This window comes from Cyrtonyx montezumae, unplaced genomic scaffold, assembly GCF_038088225.1.
Source record: "Cyrtonyx montezumae isolate F1298 unplaced genomic scaffold, pur_monq_1.0 scaffold_65, whole genome shotgun sequence".
Classification (NCBI taxonomy): Eukaryota; Metazoa; Chordata; class Aves; order Galliformes; family Odontophoridae; genus Cyrtonyx; species Cyrtonyx montezumae.
The window spans coordinates 546966-555000 of NW_027072073.1; positions in this window are offsets into that span (position 1 = coordinate 546966).

Consider the following 8035-nt stretch of genomic DNA (forward strand, 5'->3'; position numbering starts at 1 on the left):
CAACAGCCGTTCCGCGCTAACACGAACGGCGGCGGCGAGAGCTCTCTGCCCGTGCTTCTCGGAAACGGCGGCCACGTCTACCTTGCTAAAGCCGTCTCGAACGTTTGCGTCCGGTGCTCGATGCCGGTGCCGCTTGGGAACGCCGGACCCGCGTTCCCGGCTACGACCGTTGCTGTCGCTCGTCGCGAGCGACGGCGCCGGCGGACGGAGGTGTCAGCCGGGGCGCCGCGCGGTCTCCGGCCACGTCTACCCGGTTCCGACGGAGCTGAGCGTTCCGAGGGGTCTAGAGGGCGCTGCCGTGGCGGCTTGCGTTTTGCGGCCACGTCTACCCGGTTCCGACGGAGTCGGACGTGCCAAGCGGAGGCGCCTAGAGGGCGCAGCCGTGGCGGCTTGCGGTCTGCGGCCACGTCTACCCGGTTTCGACGGAGATTGCGTTCCAAGCGGTGTTGCCTAGAGGGCGCTCCGGGGTCGTCGTGCAACGTCCGGCCACGTCTACCTCGCTCCGACGGAGTCGAGCGCTCCGAGCGGTGGCGCCTAGAGGGCGCTGCCGGGGCGGCTTGCGGCCTCCGACCACGTCTACCCGGTTTCGAGGGAGTTGGACGTGCCAAGCGGAGGCGCCTAGAGGGCGCTGCGGGGCGGCTTGCGGTCTCCGGCCACGTCTACCCGGTTTCGAGGGAGTGCGTAAAAAACGGGAGATGCCTAGAGGGCGCTACGTGGTTGTCGTGCAGTGTCCAGCCAGGTCTACCCAGCTCCGACGGAGTCGAGAGCTCCGCGGCGGCTTGGAGATGGCGCGGACGAGTGGCTTGCCGTCTCCGGTCAAGTTGTGCTAGGAACCGGGAGAACCTCTCGCGCTTCCCGAACGGTGGCGGCGAGAAATCACAGCGCGTGAGTTTAAAAAACGCCGGCCACGTCTACCCGGCTACAGCCGTTCCGCGCTAACCCGAACGGCGGCGGCGAAAGATCACCGCGCGTTTTAAAAAACGCCGGCCACGTCTACCCGGCAACAGCCGTTCCGCGCTAACCCGAACGGCGGCGGCGAGAGCTCTCTGCCCGTGCTTCTCGGAAACGGCGGCCACGTCTACCCTGCTAAAGCCGTCTCGAACGTTTGCGTCCGGTGCTCGATGCCGGTGCCGCTTGGGAACGCCGGACCCGCGTTCCCGGCTACGGCCGTTGCGGTCGCTCGTCGCGAGCGACGGCGCCGGCGGACGGAGGTGTCAGCCGGGGCGCCGCGCGGTCTCCGGCCACGTCTACCCGGTTCCGACGGAGCTGAGCGTTCCGAGGGGTCTAGAGGGCGCTGCCGTGGCGGCTTGCGTTTTGCGGCCACGTCTACCCGGTTTCGACGGAGGTGGCGTACCAAGCGGTGTTGCCTAGAGGGCGCTCCGGGGTCGTCGTGCAACGTCCGGCCACGTCTACCCTGCTCCGATGGAGCTGAGCGCTCCGTGGAGGTGTCTAGGGGGCGCTATAGGTTTGCGGATTGCCGTCGCCTGCCACGTCTACCCGGTTCCGACGGAGTCGAGCGCTCCGCGGCGGCTTGGAGATGGCGCGGACGAGTGGCTTGCCGTCTCCGGCCAAGTGTGCCCGGAACCGGGCGAACCTCTCGCGCTTCCCGAACGGCGGCAGCGAGAAATCACAGCGCGTGTGTTTAAAAAACGCCGGCCACGTCTACCCGGCAACAGCCATTCCGCGCTAACCCGAACGGCGGCGGCGAGAGCTCTCTGCCCGTGCTTCTCGGAAACGGCGGCCACGTCTACCCTGCTAAAGCCGTCTCGAACGTTTGCGTCCTGTGCTCGATGCCGGTGCCGCTTGGGAACGCCGGACCCGCGTTCCCGGCTACGGCCGTTGCGGTCGCTCGTCGCGAACGGCGGCGCCGGCGGACGGAGGTGTCAGCCGGGGCGCCGCGCGGTCTCCGGCCACGTCTACCCGGTTCCGACGGAGCTGAGCGTTCCGAGGGGTCTAGAGGGCGCTGCCGTGGCGGCTTGCGTTTTGCGGCCACGTCTACCCGGTTTCGACGGAGATGGGCGTACCAAGCGGCTTTGCCTAGAGGGCGCTCCGGGGTCGTCGTGCAACGTCCGGCCACGTCTACCCTGCTCCGATGGAGCTGAGCGCTCCGTGGAGGTGTCTAGGGGGCGCTGTAGGTTTGCGGATTGCCGTCGCCTGCCACGTCTACCCGGTTCCGACGGAGTAGAGAGCTCCGCGGCGGCTTGGAGATGGCGCGGACGAGTGGCTTGCCGTCTCCGGCCAAGTGTGCCCGGAACCGGGCGAACCTCTCGCGCTTCCCGAACGGCGGCAGCGAGAAATCACAGCGCGTGTGTTTAAAAAACGCCGGCCACGTCTACCCGGCAACAGCCGTTCGGCGCTAACCCGAACGGCGGCGGCGAGAGCTCTCTGCCCGTGCTTCTCGGAAACGGCGGCCACGTCTACCCTGCTAAAGCCGTCTCGAACGTTTGCGTCCGGTGCTCGATGCCGGTGCCGCTTGGGAACGCCGGACCCGCGTTCCCGGCTACGACCGTTGCTGTCGCTCGTCGCGAGCGGCGGCGCCGGCGGACGGAGGTGTCAGCCGGGACGCCGCGCGGTCTCCGGCCACGTCTACCCGGTTCCGACGGAGCTGAGCGTTCCGAGGGGTCTAGAGGGCGCTGCCGTGGCGGCTTGCGTTTTGCGGCCACGTCTACCCGGTTCCGACGGAGTCGGACGTGCCAAGCGGAGGCGCCTAGAGGGCGCAGCCGTGGCGGCTTGCGGTCTGCGGCCACGTCTACCCGGTTTCGACGGAGATGGGCGTTCCAAGCGGTGTTGCCTAGAGGGCGCTCCGGGGTCGTCGTGCAACGTCCGGCCACGTCTACCTCGCTCCGACGGAGTCGAGCGCTCCGAGCGGTGGCGCCTAGAGGGCGCTGCCGGGGCGGCTTGCGGCCTCCGACCACGTCTACCCGGTTTCGAGAGAGTGCGTAAAAAACGGGAGATGCCTAGAGGGCGCTACGTGGTTGTCGTGCAGTGTCCAGTAAGGTCTACCCAGCTCCGACGGTGTCGAGAGCTCCGCGGCGGCTTGGAGATGGCGCGGACGAGTGGCTTGCCGTCTCCGGCCAAGTTGTGCTAGGAACCGGGCGAACCTCTCGCGCTTCCCGAACGGCGGCGGCGAGAAATCACAGCGCGTGTGTTTAAAAAACGCCGGCCACGTCTACCCGGCAACAGCCGTTCGGCGCTAACACGAACGGCGGCGGCGAGAGCTCTCTGCCCGTGCTTCTCGGAAACGGCGGCCACGTCTACCTTGCTAAAGCCGTCTCGAACGTTTGCGTCCGGTGCTCGATGCCGGTGCCGCTTGGGAACGCCGGACCCGCGTTCCCGGCTACGACCGTTGCTGTCGCTCGTCGCGAGCGACGGCGCCGGCGGACGGAGGTGTCAGCCGGGGCGCCGCGCGGTCTCCGGCCACGTCTACCCGGTTCCGACGGAGCTGAGCGTTCCGAGGGGTCTAGAGGGCGCTGCCGTGGCGGCTTGCGTTTTGCGGCCACGTCTACCCGGTTTCGACGGAGATGGCGTACCAAGCGGTGTTGCCTAGAGGGCGCTCCGGGGTCGTCGTGCAATGTCCGGCCACGTCTACCCTGCTCCGATGGAGCTGAGCGCTCCGTGGAGGTGTCTAGGGGGCGCTATAGGTTTGCGGATTGCCGTCACCTGCCACGTCTTCCCGGTTCCGACGGAGTCGAGCGCTCCGCGGCGGCTTGGAGATGGCGCGGACGAGTGGCTTGCCGTCTCCGGCCAAGTGTGCCCGGAACCGGGCGAACCTCTCGCGCTTCCCGAACGGCGGCAGCGAGAAATCACAGCGCGTGTGTTTAAAAAACGCCGGCCACGTCTACCCGGCAACAGCCGTTCGGCGCTAACCCGAACGGCGGCGGCGAAAGATCACCGCGCGTTTTAAAAACGCCGGCCACGTCTACCCGGCAACAGCCGTTCCGCGCTAACCCGAACGGCGGCGGCGAGAGCTCTCTGCCCGTGCTTCTCGGAAACGGCGGCCACGTCTACCCTGCTAAAGCCGTCTCGAACGTTTGCGTCCGGTGCTCGATGCCGGTGCCGCTTGGGAACGCCGGACCCGCGTTCCCGGCTACGGCCGTTGCGGTCGCTCGTCGCGAGCGACGGCGCCGGCGGACGGAGGTGTCAGCCGGGGCGCCGCGCGGTCTCCGGCCACGTCTACCCGGTTCCGACGGAGCTGAGCGTTCCGAGGGGTCTAGAGGGCGCTGCCGTGGCGGCTTGCGTTTTGCGGCCACGTCTACCCGGTTCCGACGGAGTCGGACGTGCCAAGCGGAGGCGCCTAGAGGGCGCAGCCGTGGCGGCTTGCGGTCTGCGGCCACGTCTACCCGGTTTCGACGGAGACGGGCGTTCCAAGCGGTGTTGCCTAGAGGGCGCACCGGGGTCGTCGTGCAACGTCCGGCCACGTCTACCTCGCTCCGACGGAGTCGAGCGCTCCGAGCGGTGGCGCCTAGAGGGCGCTGCCGGGGCGGCTTGCGGCCTCCGACCACGTCTACCCGGTTTCGAGGGAGTGCGTAAAAAACGGGAGATGCCTAGAGGGCGCTACGTGGTTGTCGTGCAGTGTCCAGTAAGGTCTACCCAGCTCCGACGGTGTCGAGAGCTCCGCGGCGGCTTGGAGATGGCGCGGACGAGTGGCTTGCCGTCTCCGGTCAAGTTGTGCTAGGAACCGGGCGAACCTCTCGCGCTTCCCGAACGGCGGCGGCGAGAAATCACAGCGCGTGTGTTTAAAAAACGCCGGCCACGTCTACCCGGCAACAGCCGTTCCGCGCTAACACGAACGGCGGCGGCGAGAGCTCTCTGCCCGTGCTTCTCGGAAACGGCGGCCACGTCTACCTTGCTAAAGCCGTCTCGAACGTTTGCGTCCGGTGCTCGATGCCGGTGCCGCTTGGGAACGCCGGACCCGCGTTCCCGGCTACGACCGTTGCTGTCGCTCGTCGCGAGCGACGGCGCCGGCGGACGGAGGTGTCAGCCGGGGCGCCGCGCGGTCTCCGGCCACGTCTACCCGGTTCCGACGGAGCTGAGCGTTCCGAGGGGTCTAGAGGGCGCTGCCGTGGCGGCTTGCGTTTTGCGGCCACGTCTACCCGGTTCCGACGGAGTCGGACGTGCCAAGCGGAGGCGCCTAGAGGGCGCAGCCGTGGCGGCTTGCGGTCTGCGGCCACGTCTACCCGGTTTCGACGGAGATTGCGTTCCAAGCGGTGTTGCCTAGAGGGCGCTCCGGGGTCGTCGTGCAACGTCCGGCCACGTCTACCTCGCTCCGACGGAGTCGAGCGCTCCGAGCGGTGGCGCCTAGAGGGCGCTGCCGGGGCGGCTTGCGGCCTCCGACCACGTCTACCCGGTTTCGAGGGAGTTGGACGTGCCAAGCGGAGGCGCCTAGAGGGCGCTGCCGGGGCGGCTTGCGGTCTCCGGCCACGTCTACCCGGTTTCGAGGGAGTGCGTAAAAAACGGGAGATGCCTAGAGGGCGCTACGTGGTTGTCGTGCAGTGTCCAGCCAGGTCTACCCAGCTCCGACGGAGTCGAGAGCTCCGCGGCGGCTTGGAGATGGCGCGGACGAGTGGCTTGCCGTCTCCGGTCAAGTTGTGCTAGGAACCGGGAGAACCTCTCGCGCTTCCCGAACGGTGGCGGCGAGAAATCACAGCGCGTGAGTTTAAAAAACGCCGGCCACGTCTACCCGGCTACAGCCGTTCCGCGCTAACCCGAACGGCGGCGGCGAAAGATCACCGCGCGTTTTAAAAAACGCCGGCCACGTCTACCCGGCAACAGCCGTTCCGCGCTAACCCGAACGGCGGCGGCGAGAGCTCTCTGCCCGTGCTTCTCGGAAACGGCGGCCACGTCTACCCTGCTAAAGCCGTCTCGAACGTTTGCGTCCGGTGCTCGATGCCGGTGCCGCTTGGGAACGCCGGACCCGCGTTCCCGGCTACGGCCGTTGCGGTCGCTCGTCGCGAGCGGCGGCGGCGGCGGACGGAGGTGTCAGCCGGGGCGCCGCGCGGTCTCCGGCCACGTCTACCCGGTTCCGACGGAGCTGAGCGTTCCGAGGGGTCTAGAGGGCGCTGCCGTGGCGGCTTGCGTTTTGCGGCCACGTCTACCCGGTTTCGACGGAGGTGGGCGTACCAAGCGGTGTTGCCTAGAGGGCGCTCCGGGATCGTCGTGCAACGTCCGGCCACGTCTACCTCGCTCCGACGGAGTCGAGCGCTCCGAGGAGGCGCCTAGAGGGCGCTGCCGGGTCGGCTTGCCGTTTGCGGCTAGGTCTACCCGGCGTCAGGTTCTCTTGGTCTTCGCGGCCTGGGTGGGGGGGGTGGTGGCGCTGTTGCTCCGGAGGTCCCAGAGGCGTCGCTGTCGTTTTGTGCCTACAGTTACGTCTAGGTAAAGCCCGGCTTGTGTCCGAGCAGGCGCCGGTAGTCGGCGCCCGAGTTGCGCGACTCTTTTTTCTGGATGCCTTTCCTGTCCGTCTATAGGAGAGAGTGCGTACTCTGCTCCGGAGACGGCGATGTGCGGGCGCTCACGGGCGAGTTTGGCCGGCTGGCGAGGAAGTTTGGCGGCGGCGGCGGCGGCGGTTTTCTCAAGCTCCGGTTCTTCGTTCGATCGGGTCCGGTGGTGTTGGTCGGTGTCACCCCTCCCCGTCCCCGCCGTTCCGAGAACTGAGGGCGGCCACGAGCGAAAAAAAGCCGGAGAAGGCGACAGTGAGAAGGGATCGTAGCCGGCTCCCGCGGCACCAGGGCAAACGCTGGCGAGGAAACGAGCGGGCGAGAGAGAAAAAAAAAAAAAACAGAAGGGCACGGGCCGGTCCGCCGGCCCCTCGAATGCGCGCAGGGGGAGTCCCCGGCGGCTACGAAAAGCGGTGGTGGTGGGTGTCCCAGGGCGCTCGGTGAAGAGCCGGGACCCCGAGCTCGTTGGTCGTGGCGGCGGCGCCTCGTTTTTTTGCACCTCATCCTCACCCGCACGCAGGAGCCCATCTGATCCCCAGGCGCTCCTCGGGCACGTCGGAGAGGCTTCCCGGCGGGCTGGCTCAATCCCGCTCCCCGACTCGCTCGGGGTAGCGTGGGGCGGGCTGGTGTTCAGGCACGGGCGAGCACCTCTCGCGGTACGTTGTCCACGCACACCCGCCTGCACAGCGTTGCGGGGTCTTTCCGCCGCTTCACAGGAAGGGCTCGCGCCTTCCGCCTTGCAGACCTTCCTTCCATCGATCGATGAGGCCACTCGGGTCGCGTCGGAGAGGGCCCCCGGCGGCTCGGCGCTTCGGCGTCCGGTGTTCAGGCACGGGCGGCCTCCTCTCCAGTTCGCTTCCCGTAGCACGCGAGGTGAAACGTGCCTCGTCCGCTGGAGCGAGAGCGGCGGTGGCTTTGGCGGCTTTGGGGCACTCAGCCCGGGCTGCGCTCGCTCGTCCGCCCGCCCTCTCGGCTCCCAGGGACGGGCTCGTCCGACCGAAGCCGGCTGTGTGACTGCCGAGCGGCCCCGCGAGCCGCAGGTGTACCGCGTTTGTCGTGCGAGGTGCCGGCGTCTGCCTCGGTTCGGGGTCCGTCGGGTGCCGGCCGCGAGCAGCCACGCGGCGGGGTGGCAAACGAGGGGGAAAACCGGAAAGCAAAAGAAAGAAGAGGCGAATAAGTTGGGGGCTGCGCGCGGGCGAGCCCAGAGCCTCTGCGCGGCGCGTCCCACGATCGTAACGCTGCCTCGGGGGTCCGTCCCCTCTGCCTATTACGGGCCGCCGCAGACCCAGGTCGGTTTCCCTGCCGCGTCCCCGCCCGCTGCGGAGCGTGCCGCCCCGGGAAAGGGTCCTCGAGCCGAGGGGTCGCGCCCGCCTCGAGGTCGCGTTCTCCTCTAGCACGTCCGTCGTCGGCCGGGCCGGGGAGTTTCTCCCAGCGCCCCGTCCGCTTCGCCGCCGGCCTCGGAGGGCGGGTCAGCCCCGGCCGGGCGGTGCCGTGTCGCGCGCGCTTCCGTCCGGCTCTCGCGGGAGAGCCCGGAGCGCGGCGCCGAAAAGCTGCGCGGCGGTCCCCGCTCCTTCCCCGCGTGGGGAAGGCCGGCGGGGCCG